At 35.4% G+C, this 21,581-nt stretch overlaps 1 protein-coding gene across 1 annotated transcript in view; it reads right to left on the bottom strand.

Annotated features, from left to right (window-relative positions):
• The window catches only part of SLITRK1 (SLIT and NTRK like family member 1), a 295,521-nt gene extending 279,502 nt beyond the window's left edge, over positions 1 to 16,019 (bottom strand). The window contains exon 1 of the mRNA XM_032864170.1: positions 15,928 to 16,019. The gene's annotated coding sequence lies outside the window, so the exon portion shown is untranslated. The remainder of the gene's footprint in view (positions 1 to 15,927) is intronic.
• Between the last annotated feature and the right edge of the window lie 5,562 nt (positions 16,020 to 21,581).

Raw genomic sequence — 21,581 nt, 5'->3', positions numbered from 1 at the left:
GCACCTCTGCTGGTATTAGTTACTGGATAACTCCCATATTTGCATCTCCAGCAGAGCACCCTTCTATTCTTTTTCCTTGTTACCTAATAATTTCTCTGCTTAGAAATACATTTATTATCTTTCCCATTTCAGGAATGATCTTTCTGAATTTCTCTATCTCCATTAACAACCTGCACCACTTAGTGGATGCTTTATGTCTCTGGTTTTGTTTTGTTTTAGAGATATTATTTATTTATTTGACAGAGAGAGAGATCACAAGTAGGAAGAGTGACAGGCAGAGAGAGAGAGAGGTGGAAGCAAGCTCTCTGCTTAGCAGGGAGCCTGATCTGATGTGGGGCTCGATCCCGTGAATCTGAGAAAATGACCTGAGCAGAAGACAGAGGCTTAACCCACTGAGCCACCCAAGCGCCCCTTGTTTTGTTTTTTCTTCAGCTACCCTTTTAGCCCTGTTTTCTATTCAGCTCACCCTCTTCTACTCACTTACAAAATCACGTGTTTAACTTATCCCTAAGTCTGAAAGATTTAAGCCATTCTTCCTATTTCCATAGTTCTGACCTTATTCCAGGACCCTATCTTCTCATGTGTGAGAAAATCTTTTGGCTGTTCCATGTTCTCAGTTGATTCTATATGACAATGCCATAATAACCCATGCTGAGTAACAATGTAACAGTAGTCAGTAGCCATCTCTTCATTATCTGTGCTATCAAAACTCACATTCTTTGAAAAGTTAAGACTCTATTATACATATATTTACTATTTAAACTTTAACTGCAGGCCAAGTATTACCTATTTGGTCAAAATAATACTTCTCATTCCTCTCAATCATCTCACTTGCTCTTATTAACAAGTGGGTAAACTGCCACATCATTTTTAGACCCTTAAGAATAAAAAATCAGATTTAAACATGTCTTCCAAGCCTATAATCATGCCACTGTCATGATTTCTAATTCTATGTTCTTTTAGTTGCCATATGATAGAAAAAAAAATCATCACCTTTTATTTTACAACACTAATACATACTATTCTACCTAGATTCCTGTAAAATAGCTATTTAAACTTGATATTTATATATCATGAAATAAACAGTTATATAGGGTTGTTATGTAGAAACTTTAAAAACTCATATATAGGCTATACATTTTTGATAACTGCTAAGTAATAATGCTGACACCCCTGTATTTCATCTTTTAATTATCTTGTATCAGAAAAAGAGAATATTTTAGAATGTAGTCTCATCTTTTAATTTAACCTCAACACATGAAAAATAAGTTTCATTACAAAAATAATGGTAAGAGTGCACCCGATTGAAATTTTGTCCAACTTTCTACAGACTAGCTGATATAAAGAAACTGAGATAATTTTGTTTATACACTATGCTTCTTGGGGAAAAATCAAATTTGGAAAAAAATCTAAATATCTTAAGAAGGAAGAAATTAATCAGGTTATACAGTGCAAGCAATGTAAAAGTATATCTGCCTCCAATATTAACTTCAAATATTCGGTAATATTTTATTTTCATATGTGTAGATGCTAAGCAATTTCAAGTATCTCATCTACTTGCTAAAAGGTAATTTTTAGCATTGTTATATTTTGAATACATTTTAAAAGGATAATCTATGATTTATGCTAATAGACTAAAAACTCATACTTTCTGGTACATTAACAAATCTCATTTCATCAATTTGGAAGTTACTCTCATTCTCTATTAAAAAGTGTGGACAGCCCAATTTTTTACATTAATTATCAACTAATCCCAACCTCTCCATTTATAACCTCACATCTAATTCATCAAATTAAATAATTTAATATTGCAGAATTTAATCCTCTAAAGTTATACAATATGGGTATACAACAAAATATATATCAGTTGTTTTGTAATGGGAAACTATCACTTCTCTTGCTTAAAGAAAAAAAAAGAAATGTTATTAAAATATCAGAAAGTATGACATGTTTGTTTTCAGTTTCCTAAGGTTATTATGATTTAAAAAGATTCATTATTCTGTTTATTTAAAAATACAACTAACAACTTTTCTATTTTAGCTGCTACTCCTTCTGCTTAGAGAAGTGTCTGGCATACAGTTGAAAAACCTCCCACAGCAGGGTGATAAATGAAAGAGAAGCTTCCTATAGTATGCATGACTTTAAGGGAATATTTTGAATGCAAGTATATTTGTGAAATTTTAGCCCATTGTAAGACTTTATTTCCTAAGGTGTATGATGTGGGAGAGAAATATTTCTATGCATCATGGTGATCTCTGAAATAATCAGGTTTTAATTAATGCAAGTCACAGAACTCTTCAAAAGAGAATAATTACCTTGGAAATTATCATTAGGGTGCATTCAATTACAACATAGTCACTGTGTTAAAACCTAAAGAAATACTTAAATGTCACATAACCTTTTGTACAATACTTACAAATCCAGGGGTACTTCAGCAGTATGGAACAGTAACTTCACCATTTTCCTAAAAATTAGGATGGTGAGTCTCTGATGAAATTTACCTCTTTCTAACTTTTCTGTCTCTGCTTATGCATCTAGACATGTATATATTATATGGGCCGATTATTACCAGCACTGAGAAGTAAGTCCTTTAATTGAAGAACTCACAAAAAAAGACACATTCTTTTCACATACCAAGAGAATTGATTCCTGGACTCCTGCTGATATTTGAGTTATCTCAAAGAAACACATACATTTTATAATATGGATATAGGCACATAATATAATGCTTGGCACTGACTGAGCACTCAATTTTAATGTGTTTTTCCTCATTCCTGTTTGTCTAAGCACTACTCCTCCAGCTATGATGGCTATAAAATGATTATCACTAACTTGGCATAAGTATATGCTATAGGGCCAATAGTGATTAAACAGTAAATTCTGTAGCTGAAAGAATACTTGGATCAGTTACCTTTTACTGTGTAACCAAACACCAAAACAAACACCACCAAACTAAACAAAAACACCACCACTTATTTAGCTCAAAATTCTGTAGATCAACAAGCAGGCTATGCTTAGAGGAGCAGTGTTGGCCTTTCCTGGGTTCACCTTTGTACCCGTCATCAGTAGCCATTCACAAAATGGCTCTACTTCTCCATTTGACTAATGATTAGTACTGATGCAGGAGAAACTGGGTCATGTGCCATCCTGCAGGCTGGCATGGGTTTGCTCATGGCCAATTTAAAGTATAAGAGCAACAAGACAAATTAAGTCCTGATGCATAATCATGAAGTCTATGTGTCACATTTGCTATCCCGGTCCCTTGGCCAAAGCAAGTCACATTATCAAGACTAGGATGAGTGAAGGCTTACCCAAGGACTATTAAAAAATAAATAAATAAATAATGCTACAGACTGAATGTTTATGTCCCTTTTCAAAATTCATATGTTTAAACCTAATCATCAATGTGATAGTATTTGGAAGTGGGGTATTTGGGAGATGGCTAGGTCATAAAAGTGGAAACCTAATGAATGGGATTAGTTCCCTTCTGAAAGAAATCATGGAGTGTTCCCTTTCCTCTTTTGCCATGAGAGAACACAGCAAGATAGTTGTCTAAGAACCAGAAAGTGAGTCTTTATGGGACATCAAATCTACTGGTGCTGCCCTGATCTTAGACTTCCCAGCCATCAGAACTGTGAAAAATAATTTTTTTTTGTTAAAAACAAAACCAACCAACCAAACAAAACTAGCATGTATTGACGGAGGACCTATCCAAGGAGGTATAATTCAGGGAAGAAAAAATTGGAGGCTATAACTTCAACAATTTTCCACATGAGTAAAAATAAATGACATGGTATAAATAATGGAATATATTTCATTTTTTAAATCTTGAAATTGTTTTTTTCCAACAGAGGGATATTATACACTCCCTCTCTCTCACAGAAACCTTAAACTCCTAGACAGTATATAACACCCGGAACCTCTATAGAATTTTTAGGTTAGAGAGACAGACAGTTATTAATAACTATATGAGATGAATAATACAGGCCAGGAAACAAAATAACAAAAAATGTTTGTGTAGGCAGGATAAATAAACATGAATCATAGCCAAGATCTGGAGGGGATTCTTAATGAAGGCACCCTAGATACTGATATCACAAGCAAGTTTATAAACCTTAGAGTGCTCTCCTACAACATATAATAAATTTGTAAACCTCTTTTTTTGAGAATAAGTTTATGGTATATCAATGAATCCTAAAATAACTTATAAAATTCCAAATAAAAAAACCTTTTCTAGATACTGTTACTTTAGATCTCTAGGGTTTGCATATCCCCTTAATTTTATAACTAAAAATTAAGCTAGGGATACCTGGGTGGCTCAGTTGGCTGCTTTCAGCTCTCTGCCCTCAGTTGTCTGCCTTCAGCTCAGGTTCTGGGATTAAGCTCCTCCTCAGGTTCCTTGCTCCATGGGGAGCCTGTTTCTCCCTCTGCCTGCTGCTCCCCCTGCTTGTGCTCTCTCTTGCTCTCTCTCTCTGTCAAATAAATAAATAAAATCTTTTAAAAAAATGAAATTAAATTAAGCTAAATGCATAAAGAAAGTCAGGTAAAATCAGCCCTTTAAAGGTTATCCAGATTATACCATCTGAGTATTCTATACAGTAAAACAAAATATCACATAGCTTATTGATTGGAAGTCAGGGCCCTACCTCCACATAGTCTAGCTTCACATCTAGCCCAATTTAGTAGCTGTGAGACTTTAAGCAAGGTACATATTCTTTTTAGCCCCTAGTTTCTTCATTAGACAGTAATAAAGATACCTATCCGTAATGTTTTTTTAATGGTGAAATGAAGTCACATGTGGCAAGGACTGAGTACTCAGTAGATTTTATCTGCTATTGATGGCCAAATGCACTAAAAGGGCTTAAAGTAAAGAAATAACTTCTATCACGTAATCTGTAGCAAATGCTACTGAACTTTCCCATTGTTCTCTCAAAAGATTTCCTTTTATATGAGAATAAATCAGAATAGCAAATTTAGTGTTATTTCATATTCTTCAAACTCCATTTCACAGAAACTAACTTAAGAGGAAAAAAATACATTTTATAAAGTAATTGTAGTTTAAAGTGTTATAATGTAATACATTTCCAACACTGATGTAACCTGCTAATTAACGAATGTAAAATATTCAATAAGAAATACTTTCTTGCTTAATCTGGAGTAGTGAGAAAAATATAATGGCATTAGACAGAAGAACAGAGTAGAGTAACAGCAGAAATGGAGATACATATGGAAATTTTTTTTTTTTTTTTTAGTATTACTGATTGTACTGTTCAAGAATAGTTTGCTTTAACAGAGGGTACACAATAGCATAAGCTCACGTAGATAACCACCTATTAGCAGCTCTGAATCACATGATATACATGAGATTTTAAAGAAGACTAAATACAAGTATATGATGCTGGTTCTGAGAAACTTTTTGAATCAGTTAATGAAATACAAAGTAAAGGGTGCTATATTTTTTCTTGGAAAAGTGAAAATTTAACTGAGAACTGAAAATAAGGATCAATTTTCTAGGTGAAAGCTGGACCAAGTGGAACTAAATGTTCCGAAACTCCAGTGGCTAGAAGGAGCTGAACACATCTGAGGCACCACATAAGAACAATTTTGACTGAAGTAATGAGGTGAGAAGGGAGTATGGCCAAACGTAAATTGGAAGAAGATAGAATCAATTAAAGGTCTTTCAGACCAAGATAAATAGGTATGCTCCTTAATTTAAGATTTATTTATTTATTTATTTGACAGACAGAGATCCCAAGTAGGCAGAGAGGCAGGCAGAGAGAGAGGGGGAAGCAGGCTCCCTGCCAAGCAGAGAACCCGATGTGGGACTTGATCCCAGGACCCTGGGATCATGACCCGAGCGGAAGGCAGACACTTTAACCCACTGAGCCACCCAGGCTCCTTAATTTAAAAGCAAAAAAAAAGTTTTAAAAGAGAGAGATAAGATCTGATTAGTGACTAAAGGAGACCATTCCGAATGTTCTTGGGGATAAAAAATGGCAATAAATAATAGATTCAAGAAAATCGGAGGGATTTTATATTTTTGGAGTGCCACTGCAAAAAATGATGGTGGCTTCTATGGAACCAGAAACATCACTTTACACTGAACAGGACTTCATAACTGGGTTTGATTTGTGGCTGATGGGAGAAGGACAAATCTTCATGATCCCCAGATTTCAGATTTGAGTAACTGAGATACTGAGATGGGAGAGTATGGAGGGAGTACAGATTTAGAGGAAAAAGAGAAAATCATTAATTCATTGTTGAACATATTCGGTTTGAGCTGCCTTTGAAAGGGGAAAGCTAAATAGAAACTAAGGTTGAATCTGAAGAGCTGCAATACAGAAACTTCCAGAAAGAAAGGGGACCTGAGAATGGAACTGAAAGTAAAGTGGAAAAAGGGAGCATAATATGAGAGGAGTTTAGAAAAGTGTTTAAAATAGGATTGAATATTCAAATGTATTGAAAATTGTTAAAGTGTAAAATAACAAATGTAATTAAAAGTTGCTGTTGGATTTTTTTGACAAAAATCAACAGAATCTTGGAAAGACCAACTTCCAAGTGTTGTCAGTGGAAGAGTACTGGAGGTATTAAGAAGCAGGAGCAACACACATAACCCTCTCAAGACACTTTGGAGGGGAGAAAAGAGAAGGGAGAAGGAGACAGTTGTACAGACACCTGCAGATGGGGGTCGCTGGCATAACTGAATGTTACTGGGGAATGTCTGTTTAACAAAGTGTATGACCATGCGAGACTTTGTACAAATAGAACTAAAAGTGAGAAAGAAAGACTTTGATACAGGAATGTGTTTAGATATGGTGGCAAGAGACAGATAAAATTTCTACCTGGAGATTTCTCTTTTTTCTATGATAAAGCAAGAGAAGCAAAAAGGGGGCCAGAAGCCATAAGATAATTGGACTTATAGGACTATGTATATACATACCAGTCGTTGTCACTGCTGTTTTGCGTTTTTGTTTTTACTTATTAGTACTCAGCTTCTTGGGTGGGATATTAACTAGCATGCCATAGTCTATCATTGCTGAGCAAACATTTTTTTCTGTTTCTGGACACAGAGACAAACAGCATTTTCCAGAGTTTCTGCATCATATAGGGGCCATTTAACTAGTTCTCATAAATTAAATGCACAAAGATGTGATACATTATTCTGGTCCAAAGCAGGTAAGAAAAGATATGTCTTCTTAACACATGCTCATAGCAACTTGAATGAAAGGAGTCAGATGAACCTCTAAAATGACTACATAAAGGAAAGTCCCATTCTTATTTCAGCAAACTACATTAAACAGAAATAAAACAGTAATAAATTTAGTTGTGATACGCCACTGAGATCTGGTGTTGTTTTCAAACGGGAAGTGTTCTAACTTAACAGATAAAACAATAGTTGCCTCTCCTAATATATTCTAATGTTAGTTTAACCATATGGATTCTATAGGAAAATAGAAAGTTTAAGGTAATTTTCAGAGAGTAGTTGCAAATAAAATCATGAAAACTATGATGGGAGAAGGGAACTGAAAATAGAAGATTTATAACAGATATTTAAAAGATTGTCAGTCAATAGATTGGCAGTCCCAATGAATAATTAAGGAACTGGGCTAAATGTAGGATAGTAGGACATGGTTAAAATAAGGAATGCATTATTAGTGATTAGTGATTTTAAAGAGTCTTCTGTATAGCCTGATGGAAAAAAAAAAAAAAAAGGAAAAAAGATCCTTGGACTAGCCAAAGGAATGTGTCACACAGCTAAAGGGGATGTTTAAATGGAAGCTGCTCCTGGGAAATCAGGAGTTATGAGTGAGACAGCAACAGTGGGAGCGTTCAATCTTTAAAGAATGAAAAGTTTACCAGGAAGATGGAATATGATGCCAAGGAAAAGAATGTGGCAGCTGGTGGTGAGGCCAGAAATGCTTAAAAGAAAAGGTACATTTATAGGAGGTGAAGAGCACTTTTAGAAAGACTCGATCATTAGAAATATTCAAAACGAGGATAGTTCAGGAGCCCACCAAACCAAGGTGCTATATGAAAGTACCAAATGGTGATGAGTCAGGTGTTGCAAGTTTTATTGATAACTATACCATTTAAAACCATGTGACTCCTATGCTATGAAATCACTTTCTCTCTCTGAAGCACTGTTTCCTCACCTGTAAATTGATTCTAGTATTTCGTTTCTTTCCTTCCTTCCTCCCTCCCTCCCCACTTTCTCCCCCCCCCACCCCCTTCCTTCCTTCTAGAGAGAGAGAGCAAGGCAGGGGAAGGGTCAAGGAGAAGGATAGAGAGAATCCCAAACAGACTCTCCATTGAACATGGAGCCTGATGCAGAGCTCAGTCTCACAACCCTGAGATCATGACCTGGGCCAGAATTGAGAGCTGGAAGCTAACCAACTGAGCGACTCAGGTGCCCTGAGTCCAGTATTTCTGCTTCTTTAGATTAGAGAGCTGTTCTGAGGATCAGTTGAAAAAATTATGTAAAATTTATCTCAAAACTGCTCTTCAAATATAAAATTGCTTGGCACACAGCAGGCATTCAATAAATATGTGCTGACTGAATGGAGATTTTATCACTTTTGCATCTAGGACTGAAGTGTTTTAATTCATTGTAGAGATAGAGAACTAGTATTTGAAGGTAGCAGGGTGACTCATTTATATTTGACAGATAATCACACTGCACTGCCCAGTTTAATTATTTATCTTCATGGGGAGCTAAATTTATTATAGAAGATGAAGGGCAACTTGCACAGCCTTTAGCACTGGGCACTGATCACAAAAATGGAAATTTGAACTCCGTTAAATGTAATATAGAAAACAGAGCCAAACTGAAGCATGTGTTCACTGCTGAAACTCTAACCCTTCAGTTACTAGTTTTAATAAATGTTTCATAAATATTTAGTAAATATAAATAAGTCAAAGCATTCCATAGATTTTATGGAAATAGGAAAGCTTTTGGATCACAAGTGACTAAATCCTAAAATCAATAAAAGGCATTTGCTGAAGTTATGATTGTGATACTATTTTCAATTACATAGCTACAGTTACTATATTGATTATATGCATGGATACATAATAGAAATTAAAAAGGAAGTTGCCTAATCAGCAGTTGGATTTTTCATTGTAATTGCTTTCATCACCAACTTACTGTTTTCTATAGATCCCCTAGATCAATGTGGCACGCTTTCCTGAGTGATAGTCTCAATCAGAACTCTGATGGCTAAGATATTCAATTACTATCAAGTCATGTTAGTGGTCTCAAGCCCTTAAACTGCCAAGTTTCTAGGATTTCCACCCCATTCATGATCCTTAATGGGCATTTGTTATTTTCTCCTCTGATAACACTTGTCTAACTATCAAAGAATCAACTTGAAATACAACACGTTCCAAAGATCCCCTGAGTTGAAGTCACCAGCTACTGCTTCCCATGCTGACTTAAGGGAACATGTTCAATCAGACTGGGACCTCCTTAGACACCAACTAGAGGATGATAATTGTTATTCGGTTTAACCTATTTCAACAACTACTGTGTGACTCCTGGGTATAATATTCTTCATACTTTTTCACTAAAGTGAGGAGAAAGTAAAATACATGAATAGTTATTTTTATATAAATTGTTATAGCTGATAAAGGGAATCACAGAAAACTGCAATGGGAGATATTAATTCAGAGTGGTGTAATCTAGAAAAACTTTGTGAATAAAGGGAGCCATCCTGGCATGTAAATAAGATGTGGATTTGGGAAAGCAGATCTGATTTAGGGGAGAAGAGTTTAAACAGGAGGAACAGTTATACTAAAAAGAGAACCCATCATATATTGAGGATGGTTTAAGGTAAAGAGGTGGGTAATGAGGCTGAAAAGTTAGAATGGCATAAAAGAGCAGTCTGTTTTCAGAATAGGTCGAGGAAGGCTGTGCAGAAGGAATTTGAACTGAAAAATAGAAAAAAAGGAAGTGCTGCTTAGTGCTACCCTGTGAGTGGTCTGTGGACCAGTGTGGATCTTGGATGTCACCATTCAATGAGATAAAAATGGAAGATGAGAGCATTTAATAACCTTCGCAGCATTTTGACAAAGTATAGTTATGTTTATTTTTTTAACTAAAGATTTTATTTGAGATAACTATAGGTTTTCATGCAGTTATAGGAAACAGTATAGCAAGATCCTATGTATGCATTACCAAATTTGACCCAATAAACAAAACTCTACTGCAATCTCGTTACCATGATATTGAAATTGATATTCAAAATACAGACATGCCTGTTGAACAATATTCCCACAGGTTGCCCTTTTAGATCCACACCAATCCTTCTCTTGTTCCTGCTCTCTCTTTTAACCCCTGGAAACCACTAATTTTTTTCTCCATTTCTATAACCTTGTCCTTTCAAGCATTCTCTATAAATGGAATTATATAGTACAGAAACTTCCGGGATTCTGATAATAAAAAAATAATGTTACTATTCTATGTTTGTTTGTTTTTTAATTTCATTTTTAGTGTATTTTTACTGCATTTTACAAAAAGACTGGCCCACAAGATTTGGGGGGAAAAGCCTCCTCTCCTTTTTAACCACAAAAACTTTGAGAAGCACTGGTGTGGTGCAGTAGCAGCACATGATAAATGAAAATGTGTGGAAGTGACAAGGCAGAATAAGGCTGGATAAATGTTCCTGAGTGGTCAGGCTGGGTTCTCAATTATTTATTAGCCTTGAGGAGATAAAGTTTCTGCACCTCCCACTGCTTCCTTTAAGTTGTCACCCTCCTCCACTGCTGCTGCTACTGGAGATTGTCCCTGGAGGCTGCCGTGTTCATTGCCAATGTTGCCAGAGGTAACTTACACTGTAAGTGACAACCTTTATAGCAACACTCTGGAAATGCTCCCAACAGCAGCTATCAGTGTATTCTTGGTCTAACTGGACTCTTAGGCTTTCAACTCACTTCTCTGACTTGACGATGTCATTTGTTCTTGTTCTTTTCCTGTATCTCTGATATATCCTTGCCATCCTCTGTGCTGACTTCTCTTTCTAAAATTTACCCTTGCATGTTCTATTCCTAAATTTAAGTCTCTCTAACCAACTAGTTATAAATTTGTTTTTGGTCATGGATCTCTTTGAAAACATGAAAAAAAGAGTATGAGCACCTTCCCCTTTAAAAATGCACATGAACACATGCACTTGACCTAAAAATTAACTTTACATTTGTCTACAAGATATATCAGGATAAAAATCACCTTTGGGTCAGTTAAGGTAACATTCCTTATAAGGTCAGGACATTATATAGAAATCTCTGAGGATAGTTATTCAGCCCACACTAGAAGGAAAGCTATAGGTTGTTGAATTTCCAAGAGGGAAAAATAAGATAAAGTGTTTTTAGGTTCTTGGAGAGAGGTTACTTCATCCCTGGGAAGGTCAGAAAGAAATTCTGACGTGTGAGACAAATTGATAGAACCAGTTTTGCCCAACTCTTTCTTCCACAGCTATTTTACACCTTGGAAAAGTATGTGAACTAAAATCAGTGAGGGCTAAGGGCTGCAACCATAAGATGCCAGGCATTGGGCAACCGTAATACTGACAGAGTAGAATCATCTATCTATGAAGAAACACTGTACTCTTTGCTGAGATCTAGACACCAATGTATCACCTCAGCAGTGATAAACCTGCTGGCTTTCAGGAACAGTCTTTAGTGGTTTCTTCATGACTTATGAGGAATACAGACATACCTCATTTTATTGCTCTTCACAGAAATTGCAGTTTTTATAAACTGGCTTGTGGGAACCCTGATTCTAGCAAGTCTATTGGCACCATTTACCCAACAGCATTTGTTCACTTTGTGTCTCTGTATCACATTTTGGTAAATCTCACAATATTTCAACATTTTATTCATTATTATATATGTTATGATGATCTACAATCAGCGATCTTTATGTTACACTGTAATTACTTTGGGGCACCACTAACCATGCCTATATAAAATGCCTATATAAAACTTCTATGTATGTGTTCTTACTGTTCCCTGATACACAGTTCCCCCATCTCCCTCTCTCTTCTCAGGCCTATTTCCTGAGATCCAACAGTATTGAAATTAGGCCAATTAGCAATCCTAAAATGGCCTCTACCTGTTTAAGTGAAAGGAAGAATCAGGAGTCTCTCATGTTAAATCAAAAGCTAGAAATGATTAAGCTTAGTGAGGAAGGCATGTTGAAAGCCAAGACAGGCTGAAAGCTAAGCCTCTTGTGCCAAACAGCCAAATTATGCAAAGGAAAAGTTCTTGAAGGAAATTAAAAGTGCTACTCCACTGAACACACGAATGATAAGATAGCAAAACAACCTTACTGGTGATATGGAGAACATGTTAGTGGTCTGGATAAACCAGTCACAACATTACCTTAAGCCAAAGCCTAATCCAGAAAAAGGACCTAACTCTCTTCAATGACGTGAGGACAGAGAGAGGTGAGGGAGCTGCAGAATAAAAGTTTGAAGCTAGCAGGGGTGGGTTCACGAGATTTAAGGAAAAAAGCCATCTTCATTAACATAAAAGTACAAGGTAAAGCAGTGAGTGTTGATGTAGAAGCTGCAGCAAGTTATCTGAAAAACTAGTTCAGAATTATTGAAAGCTGCACTAAACAACAGACTTTTTTTAAAAAAACATTTCCTTCAGTATAGTTGACATAATGTTACATTAGCTTCAGGTGTACAACCTAGTGATACATCTCTACACATTATGCCATGCACACAAGTGTAGCTACTATCTGCCACCATACAATGCTATTACGAAACTAGTCACTATACCCTCTATGTGGTACCTTTCATTCCCATGACTTATTCATTCCACAACTAAAGCCTGTATCTCCTACTCCCCTTCACCCATTTTGTCCATTCCTCCCTGCCCCTTTCTTCTTGAAACCACAAGTTTGTTCTCCATATTTATAGGTCTGAATCTGCCTTTTGTTTGTTTATTCATTTGTTTTGTTTTTAGATTCCACATACAAGTGAAATCATGGGGCATTTATCTTTCTCTTTCTGATTTATTTCACTTAGCATTATACCCTCTAGGTCCATTCACGATGTTGCAAATGGCAAGATCTCATTCTTTTTTTTATGGCTGTGCAATATTCCTGTGTATGTGTGTGTGTGTACATAACAATCTAATGAATGGCAGATATTTGCAAATAATATATCTAAAAGTGATTAATATCCAAAATACATAAAGAATGTATACAACTCAAAATAAAAAAAAAATACGACTAAAATTGGGCAGAGGACCTAAATAGACATTTTTCCAAAGAAGACATACAAATGACCAATATATACTTGAAGAGATTCTCAACATCACTAATCATCAGGGAAATGCAAATCAAGATCAAATCACATTACACTTGTTAGACTGGCTAGAATCAGAAAGACAAGAAATAGCAAGTATTGGCAAGGACTTGGAGAAAAAGGAAGTTTCATGCACTATTGATGAAAATGTAAACTGGTACAGTCATTGTGGAATGCAGTATGGAGGTTCTTCAAAAATTGAAAAATAGAAATACCATATGATACAATAATCTACTACTGGGTATTCACCTAAAAAAAAATCAGAAACTTTGATTTGAAAAGGCATATGCACCCTTGCGACTATTACAGCACTATTTATAACAGGCAAGAAATGCAGACAGCCCGTGTCCGTCAATGGATGAATGAATAAAGATGTGGAGTGTGTATACACACACACACACACACACACACACACACACACAATGGATAATACTGGACAACAGGTTTTCAGTGTACACAAAACAGCCTTCTATTGGAAGAAGATGCCATCTAGAACTTTCATTACTAAAGACAAAAAGTCAATGCTTGGCTTCAGTCAATGCCAGCTTCAAAGGAAATCTGACTCTCTATTTAGGGGTTAATGCACAGCTGGTGCCTTTAAGCTGAAGTCATTCTCATTGACCATTCTGAAAATGCTAGTGCCCTTAAGAATTACACTAAATCCACTCTGTCTGTGGTCTATAGATGGCATAACAAAGCCTGGAAGACAGCACATCATTTTACAACATTGTTTACTGTATTTTTTATGTCAACTGTTGAGACCTACTGCTCACAAAAAAATAGAAAAAAAGAGATTTCTTGTAAAATATTACTGCTCATTGACAATGTACCTGGTCACCCAAGAGCTCTGATGGAGATGTACAATAAATTAATATTGCTTTTATGCCTGCTAATACAATATCCAGTCTACAGAATATGAATCAAAGAGGAATTTCAATTTTCAAGTCTTATTATTTAAGAAACACACTTCCTAAGGCTACAGCTTCCATAGACAGTGATTATACTAATGGATCTGAATTTCAAAGTAAACTGAAAAGCTTTGGAAGGGATTCATCATTCTAGATGTCATTAAGAATAATTGTGATTCAATGAGATACCACCTCACACTAGTCAGAATGGCTAAAATTAACAAGTCAGGAAATGACAGATGCTGGCGAGGATGTGGAGAAAGGGGAACCCTCCTACACTCTTGGTGGGAATGCAAGCTGGCGCAACCACTCTGGAAAAGAGCATGGAGGTTCCTCAAAAAGTTGAAAATAGAACTATCCTATGACCCAGCAATTGCACTACTGGGTATTTACCCTAAAGATACAAATGTAGTGATCAGAAGGGGCACACGCACCCAAATGTTTATAGCAGCAACATCTACAATAGCCAAACTATGGAAAGAACCTAGATGTCCATCAATAGATAAACGGATAAAGAAGATGTGGTATATATATACAATGTATTACTATGCAGCCATCAAAAGAAATGAAATCTTGCCATTTGCAACGATGTGGATGGAACTAGAGGGTATCATGCTTAGCGAAATAAGTCAATCGGAGAAAGACAACTATCATATGATCTCCCTGATATGAGGAAGTAGAGATGCAACATGGGGGGTTTAGGGGGGTAGGAAAAGAATAAATGAAACAAGATGGGATCAGGAGGGAGACAAACCATAAGTGACTCTTAATCTCACAAAACAAACTGAGGGTTGCTGGGGGAAGGGGGGTCGGGAAAGGGGGGTGGGGTTATGGACATTGGGGAGGGTATGTGCTATGGTGAGTGCTGTGAAGTGTGTAAACCTGGCGATTCACAGACCTGTACCCCTGGAGATAAAAATACATTATATGTTTATAAAAAATTTTAAAAAAAAGAATAATTGTGATTCATGGGAAGAGGTCAAAATGTCAACATTCATAGGAGTTTGGAAGAAACGGATTCCAACCCTAACGTGTGACTTTGAGGGATTCAGGACTTCAGTGAAGGAAGTGACAGCAGATGTGGTGGAAACAGCAAGAGAACTAGTATTGGAAGCGGAGCCTGATGAGTGACTGAACTGCTGCGATTTCATGATACAACTTTAACGGATGAGGAGCTGATTCTTATGAAAGAGCAAGGAAAGTGGTTTTACGAGACAGAATCTCCTGGTGAAGATGCTGTGAAGATTGCTGAAATGACAACAAAAGATTTAAAATGTAAGTTGGTTAATAAAGCAGTGGCAGGATTCGAGAAGACTGACTCCAATTTTGAAAGATGTCCTACTGTGGGTAAAATGCTGTCAAACAGCTCCATATGCTACAGAAAAATCATCAGTGAAAGAAAAAGTCAAACCATGCAGCAAACTTCGTTGTTGCCTTATTTTAAGAAATTGCTACAACTATCCCAGCCTTCAGCAACCACCACACTGGTCACTCAGCAGCATCAAGACTGAGTCAAGACCCTCCACCTGCAAAAAGATTATGACTCACTGAAAGTTCAGATAATAGTGTTTTTTAGCAATAAAATATTTTTGAGTTAAGATATGTATCTTGTTTTTACAGACAATTCCACTCCATACTTAAAAGACTATGCTATCACGTAAACATAATTTTTGTAAGCACTGGCAAACAAAAAATGACATTTGACTCACTTTATTTCGATATTCACTTTACTCCAGTGGTCAGAACTGAGCCGGTAGTATCTTCAAGATATGCGTGTACTGACAGAAAGGGTACGAAGAGTGGATCTATACGTTTCTGGCATGCAGGAGCTGGATGCCATAAACATCTGAGGTTTCGTAAAAAAAAACTCTGAAGTGGGAAGAATGAGTAAGACAGAAGGATAGCTTTGGGACTGATTGCCATTGAGGTAATCAAGGAGACTGAAAGGAGTGTTGGAAAAATTAAATGGCTATAACTTCATATTTCAAATTTTAAGTCTATAATTAACTATGAATAAATTATTAAAATATGTATATACAAAGAATTAACTACACAAAGATTTACTGGTCTCTTGAGCTTATATTTAAATAGAAAATTAAATATCAGCTCTTGAAATAATGGCCAGAAATCAAAGTTGACAAATACAAATATAATTTTGCTCAAAATTATTTCAATGAGATTTTATTTATTTGAACTGAATAAAGAGTTGAATGGCAGCATGCATATCATCTTTTTAGTTTAATCACAAAAACTTTATTTTTATCAGTACTGCTGAGAACACTGTTTACAAACATATTGGGCAGCAAAGGTGATCAATGAGATTTCATTCTGTTCACCTTGCAAAATGAGGATACTACTTCTAGATTTCAGCAAGATTCTAAGTCAAAATCATGTTGCTTACTTGCCATGATGTTCTTCGTCCTTAGGTCAATGGTGAGGCCACTTATGGTTAGGTCAGCCTCTTTTCCGTAACTTTACATTTTTATTTTAATATAACTTAAAAAAAATGAAAAAAGTTTTTTTTTAGGTGTTTGCAAATCTTTGCTGGCTAAAGTGATCAATAGGACTGTACCACCTTCAAGTTATCCATAACATTGGAAAGGTTATGTAATTTATTTAATCCCTTTTTTCAAAGTTGTATTTTAGTCAAAAGGGCTCAAAGTTCATGAGCACCATCCACAATTATGAATTCAGTCTTAAAGAGTAAACTATTTATGTAATCAAAACATTGCTTAAGTCAGTGGGTATCAAAGTGCTAATTCTTGGGTTTCACCCCAGACTTACTGAACTCTGGGGTTAGGACCAACCCTGGTTTAACAAGCCCTATGGGTGATTCTGATGCACTCTGCAATTTGAAATTCATGGCTCAAAATAAACGATCTTCTAATTAAACCTTGCCATAAAAGAACTCCTTCTGGTCAAATTGTTCTACGAAGGGAATTTCTTTTTCTTCTCAAAATAAAGAATAAAAACTTTTACTTGAAGTTCAATCAAGTTCTGTAAGACTTTCACTCTGGAAATGTAGGAAATTTCTACACATAGATGAAAAGGACACATCTTCCTCCCATTTTATAAAAAGCAATATCCTTGATACAGAAAATAATTCAAAGTCTTGGTGTTAATGAAGCTGATGACATTCAGAGTAGTAAACAAGACATTCTAGCAGTGTTAACTGAGATTTTATGACATTATATACAAATGTTGTAAGCAATGATTTTGATGATGTGTGGTGCTACTTTCATCTCTGGAGCCACAAAATCAGATATATTAACAAATATTACAGGTGCTCACCAAGGTACAAAATCCTCCAATTTTATTATGTTTGAAAACGCCATCTCTAAGAAAATTCTGACTCATTTAAACTTCTGAGAACATTTAACAAGAACATATGAAACTATGTAAGCCCAAAAGCTGGCCACAAAGAATTAAATGAACATTCTAAACTGCTGAATGTTGAAAGGAAAGACATTTTAGAATTTATTTCTTCGTGACTAGTTTCAACATACTAGATCATTTTTAGGGTGTTGATGGTAGGGTGTTACATGTCAAATGGCATCTTATCTACTGTATTTCTTTCTGCCAATCCACAACTTGACTTGGCCACTTTCAGAATAAATAGCTTAACAAAACTGTGCCAAATCATGTGTCGATTTTCTTAGTTTGACTGCATGATAAGCAAATTATAAGATGCTTTAAGGCAAGGATTGGGGCAGATCCAAGATTTAATTAGTGTCCAGCCTTGTTTAAATTGAGCTTATTTTTCACATGTGTTTTCAGGATGGACAGTTATAAAGAGCCCCTTTAGTTCTGCTGGCTCTATGCTTACATTGCTAAATCCATGGCCAGAAAGACTCACTGCAGGTTTTTTACAGCATTTTATTTGCATAGTGACTAAATCCAAGAGATTAGCAACTTCTGTCTCCCTCCCTTCCTTCCATTTTTTCCCTTCCTCTCTTTTGAGTAAGTTCAATGTAAAAAAATAAAGAAAAGTAATTCTGGAAAATATCAATGCCTTTCATGTCTATTCCTTAGTATATATCATACATTTCAAGACAATTATTAACTTTGAAGTATTGAAAATATCAGTTTAAAGCTGATTTGTTATTTAAGCCATATTAATGGGACTCTAACCTTTATTTTCAAAAACTATCTCCTAAATTTATATATTATTTGCAAAATTTTACAGATATTATAGTCTTTTATGCATGATATAGTCTTTTATGATTCAACATTTTAAATAATATATTTTATATATTAGTTCCTTGTTTTAAAAACATTTTTATGCAGCAGAGCCATTTTTAATGAATTATGTTTGACTCTCAATAGAAGATATAAGTGAAAATTAAGTTCCTCTAATTGAAGCACTGTGAGAAACAAAAGCCCCACCTGCACAGCCAAGTCCCCTTTTCAGCCCATGGGACCACAAGAATACCTAAATGTCTACAAGAAATCTCTGTATCTGTTTAACAGCCCCATTTCAAATCAGTTTTAGAACAATGTAAAAGTAAAAAATGTTATATATAGGGGCACCTGGGTGGCTCAGTGGGTTAAGCATCTGCCTTTGGCTGGGGTCATGATCTCAGGGTCCTGGGATCAAGCCCCGCTCATCGGGCTCTCTGCTAGGCGGGGAGCCTGCTTCCTCCTCTCTCTCTGCCTGCCTCTCTGCCTGCTTGTGATCTCTGTCTCTCAGATAAATAAATAAAATCTTTTTTAAAAAGTTACATAGAAACAGTAATAATAATAATTAATATGTACTCACTGCACATCATTAATTGGGCTCTGACAGTCTATTTAGCTATCCTATTTCACTTAATTCTTACAAAATCCTTTGAGAAATGATTATCCCTCTTTTATAGTCAAGCAACTGCATCTTATCAAGGTTAAATAACTTGCTTGTATTTACCAATAGAGGAATATAACTGTTAGAAGAACCACAGTGAATTTTCAGTCAATACTAGCACTAAGCAGATTTTAAGGCATGGATCAGAAAACCAAAGTGAATCCAGAATGTATGAAACCTCAGGGAGGCGAGGGAAACTACAAAAGAAGACAAACAAAACACATTATATTTGTGAGATGTCTACAGATTAGGCATCAGGTTATAAAGCCCATCTGAATAAGATCCCTAGATACCAACAGGTAGAGCAACAAAATAGGCTCATTGATTTGTTGCAACAAGGTAGCACACCACAGGCCCATGAGGTGTTCATGTCTGAGTGTGGTTGGAGTAGGAAAGATTTCTGGTAACTTCTGAATTTGCCGTGATTGATTCTAAGGCACACTGAGTACAGGAAGGATCAACTCTGGATTGACTGCAATTTCTAAGGGGAAAGTAAGAAAAGTAGATTTGAGCCCTGCTGACTGAGGTGATGGAGGCTAACAATTAAGTGTCTCTCTGCCCTTGATTCACAAAGTGAAAATGGCAAAGCAGGATGATAGTCACTCAAAGAAAGGAAGTCATTTTGACACTATACAGCAGCAATGAGAGAAGTATTATTTCCTGTTAACGTTAAGCTGGCCTTATCAATGTCTGTTGTTGCAGTCTGATTAACTGCAGAGCTGCTGTTTACCATCTCAGCCCTGAGAAGATTTTTTTTTTTAACTCTTTCAGATTCAGGCTGTTTTTCTGTTTGTTTGTTTGTTTTTTTGTTTGTTTTTGTTTTACTTCTTCAGAACTCACAATATTTTTATTATTTAAAAGGTGGAGTCTAGAACTAGGGAGTTTGGAAGTTAACTCTGCCCCTTCTGGTCACTTCTAGATTGAGTGACTGTGAGAAATTCACATAACCTCTAGGTGCTTCAGTTTTCTTATAAGTGAAATTGGTAAAATAATTACACTTCTGTCAATATTTGAAACATGAATTTAGTACCGAATCCAACATTTAGTAAATGCTACATTAAGTGCTAGTAGTATATTAATCATACTCAGCTGTAGGTAAAGTATTCTTAATGCTCACAAAATATTTGTGATGCAGGCAACTTTTGCATTATGCATGGAAATACAATGCAATTCATTGTATATACAAGGACCATAAAACAAATGTGAAAGGCAAAGGCACAGATACCAGAATACTTAGATCTTCAGATTTCATTCTGTTTTTCTTTTCCCTATTCCAAAGAAGAGTCTTGCTGCCAGATCATATTATATACAACAATGTGGATGGAAAATCTAACTAAAACAGTGTGTTCTTGGCTTAATAAGAACTCAGGGAAGGCTAGAAAACTTTTATGGATCTAAAACTATGATCAATGTGTATAGTCTGTGTCTACTCATGAGTATGACTACACTTCAGGAAAGGAAACTGAGGTTCTATAAGAGATTATAGATATTATCTAAGAGATTATATAAATTTTATTTTCATTATCTCACAGCTTTCCTCAATTTATAATACAAAATCAGTGATTAAGCCAGTACAAATATGAGAATATCCTGAAAAAAGAAAATTATATAAAAATTTCTATATAAGGTAAAACTGGATTATATCTTTGGGACAGAATAGATTGTTTCTAATTTGATAGTAGAAAAAATAAATAATGTGCAGTTAAAGAATAAACTTACTGTTTTGTATAGAGTTGATGTAATAAGCAATCAAGACTGAAACCACTAATTGCGCGTAGGTTGGAAAATCTATATATATAGAGAACCTTGAACAATGGGGGGTTGGGAACACCAACCCCTGTGCAGTCAAAAATCCGGGTAGAACTTTCAACTGCCCCAAAACTTAACTACTAATAGCCTACAGTTGACCAGAAGACTTACACACAACATAAATTGTAGATTAACACATGTTTAGAACTACATTCTTATAATAAAGTAAGCTAGAGAAAAAACTGTTAGGAAAATCATAAGGAAAAGAAAATATTTTATAGTACTCTATGGTATTTACTGGAAAAAGTCTGCATAAGTAGACTCATGCAGTTCGAACCAATTTTGTTCAAGGGTTAACTGTATTTAAAAGCATAAACAAGGTTACTTATAAGTATATATTATTTTTTTCTGAGACTTAATTTGTGCAAGCCTTTCTAGAATAGAAAAAAAAATTTAAAATTGGATAATTAGGCAAAATACAGAGTTGAAACTATAAAAAATAAGAAAAAAAAACAAGAAACTGCATTGGATAATATAATGACTATAGAGTATGATGGAATTCTCTTAATATGAGAATTCTGACATAAACTATTACAAGACTCTGGGGAAGGAGTGACTATATGTAGTACGTTTTGTACTGTTTTGACAGAATCTAATGTAATATAAAATAAGATTGCATATACTTGTCAGTAGATTATGTTTTTTCTCCTAAATCATTCCTAATGACTGTTACATACAACTCATATATTTTTCATAGTAGGTTTAAAGGCTATA

Source organism: Lontra canadensis, unplaced genomic scaffold (assembly GCF_010015895.1).
Source record: "Lontra canadensis isolate GAN:19392208 unplaced genomic scaffold, GSC_riverotter_1.0 scaffold26, whole genome shotgun sequence".
NCBI lineage: Eukaryota > Metazoa > Chordata > Mammalia > Carnivora > Mustelidae > Lontra > Lontra canadensis.
The sequence above is the reverse complement of the archived record's forward strand: the minus strand, read 5'-3'. Positions and strand labels throughout refer to the sequence as shown.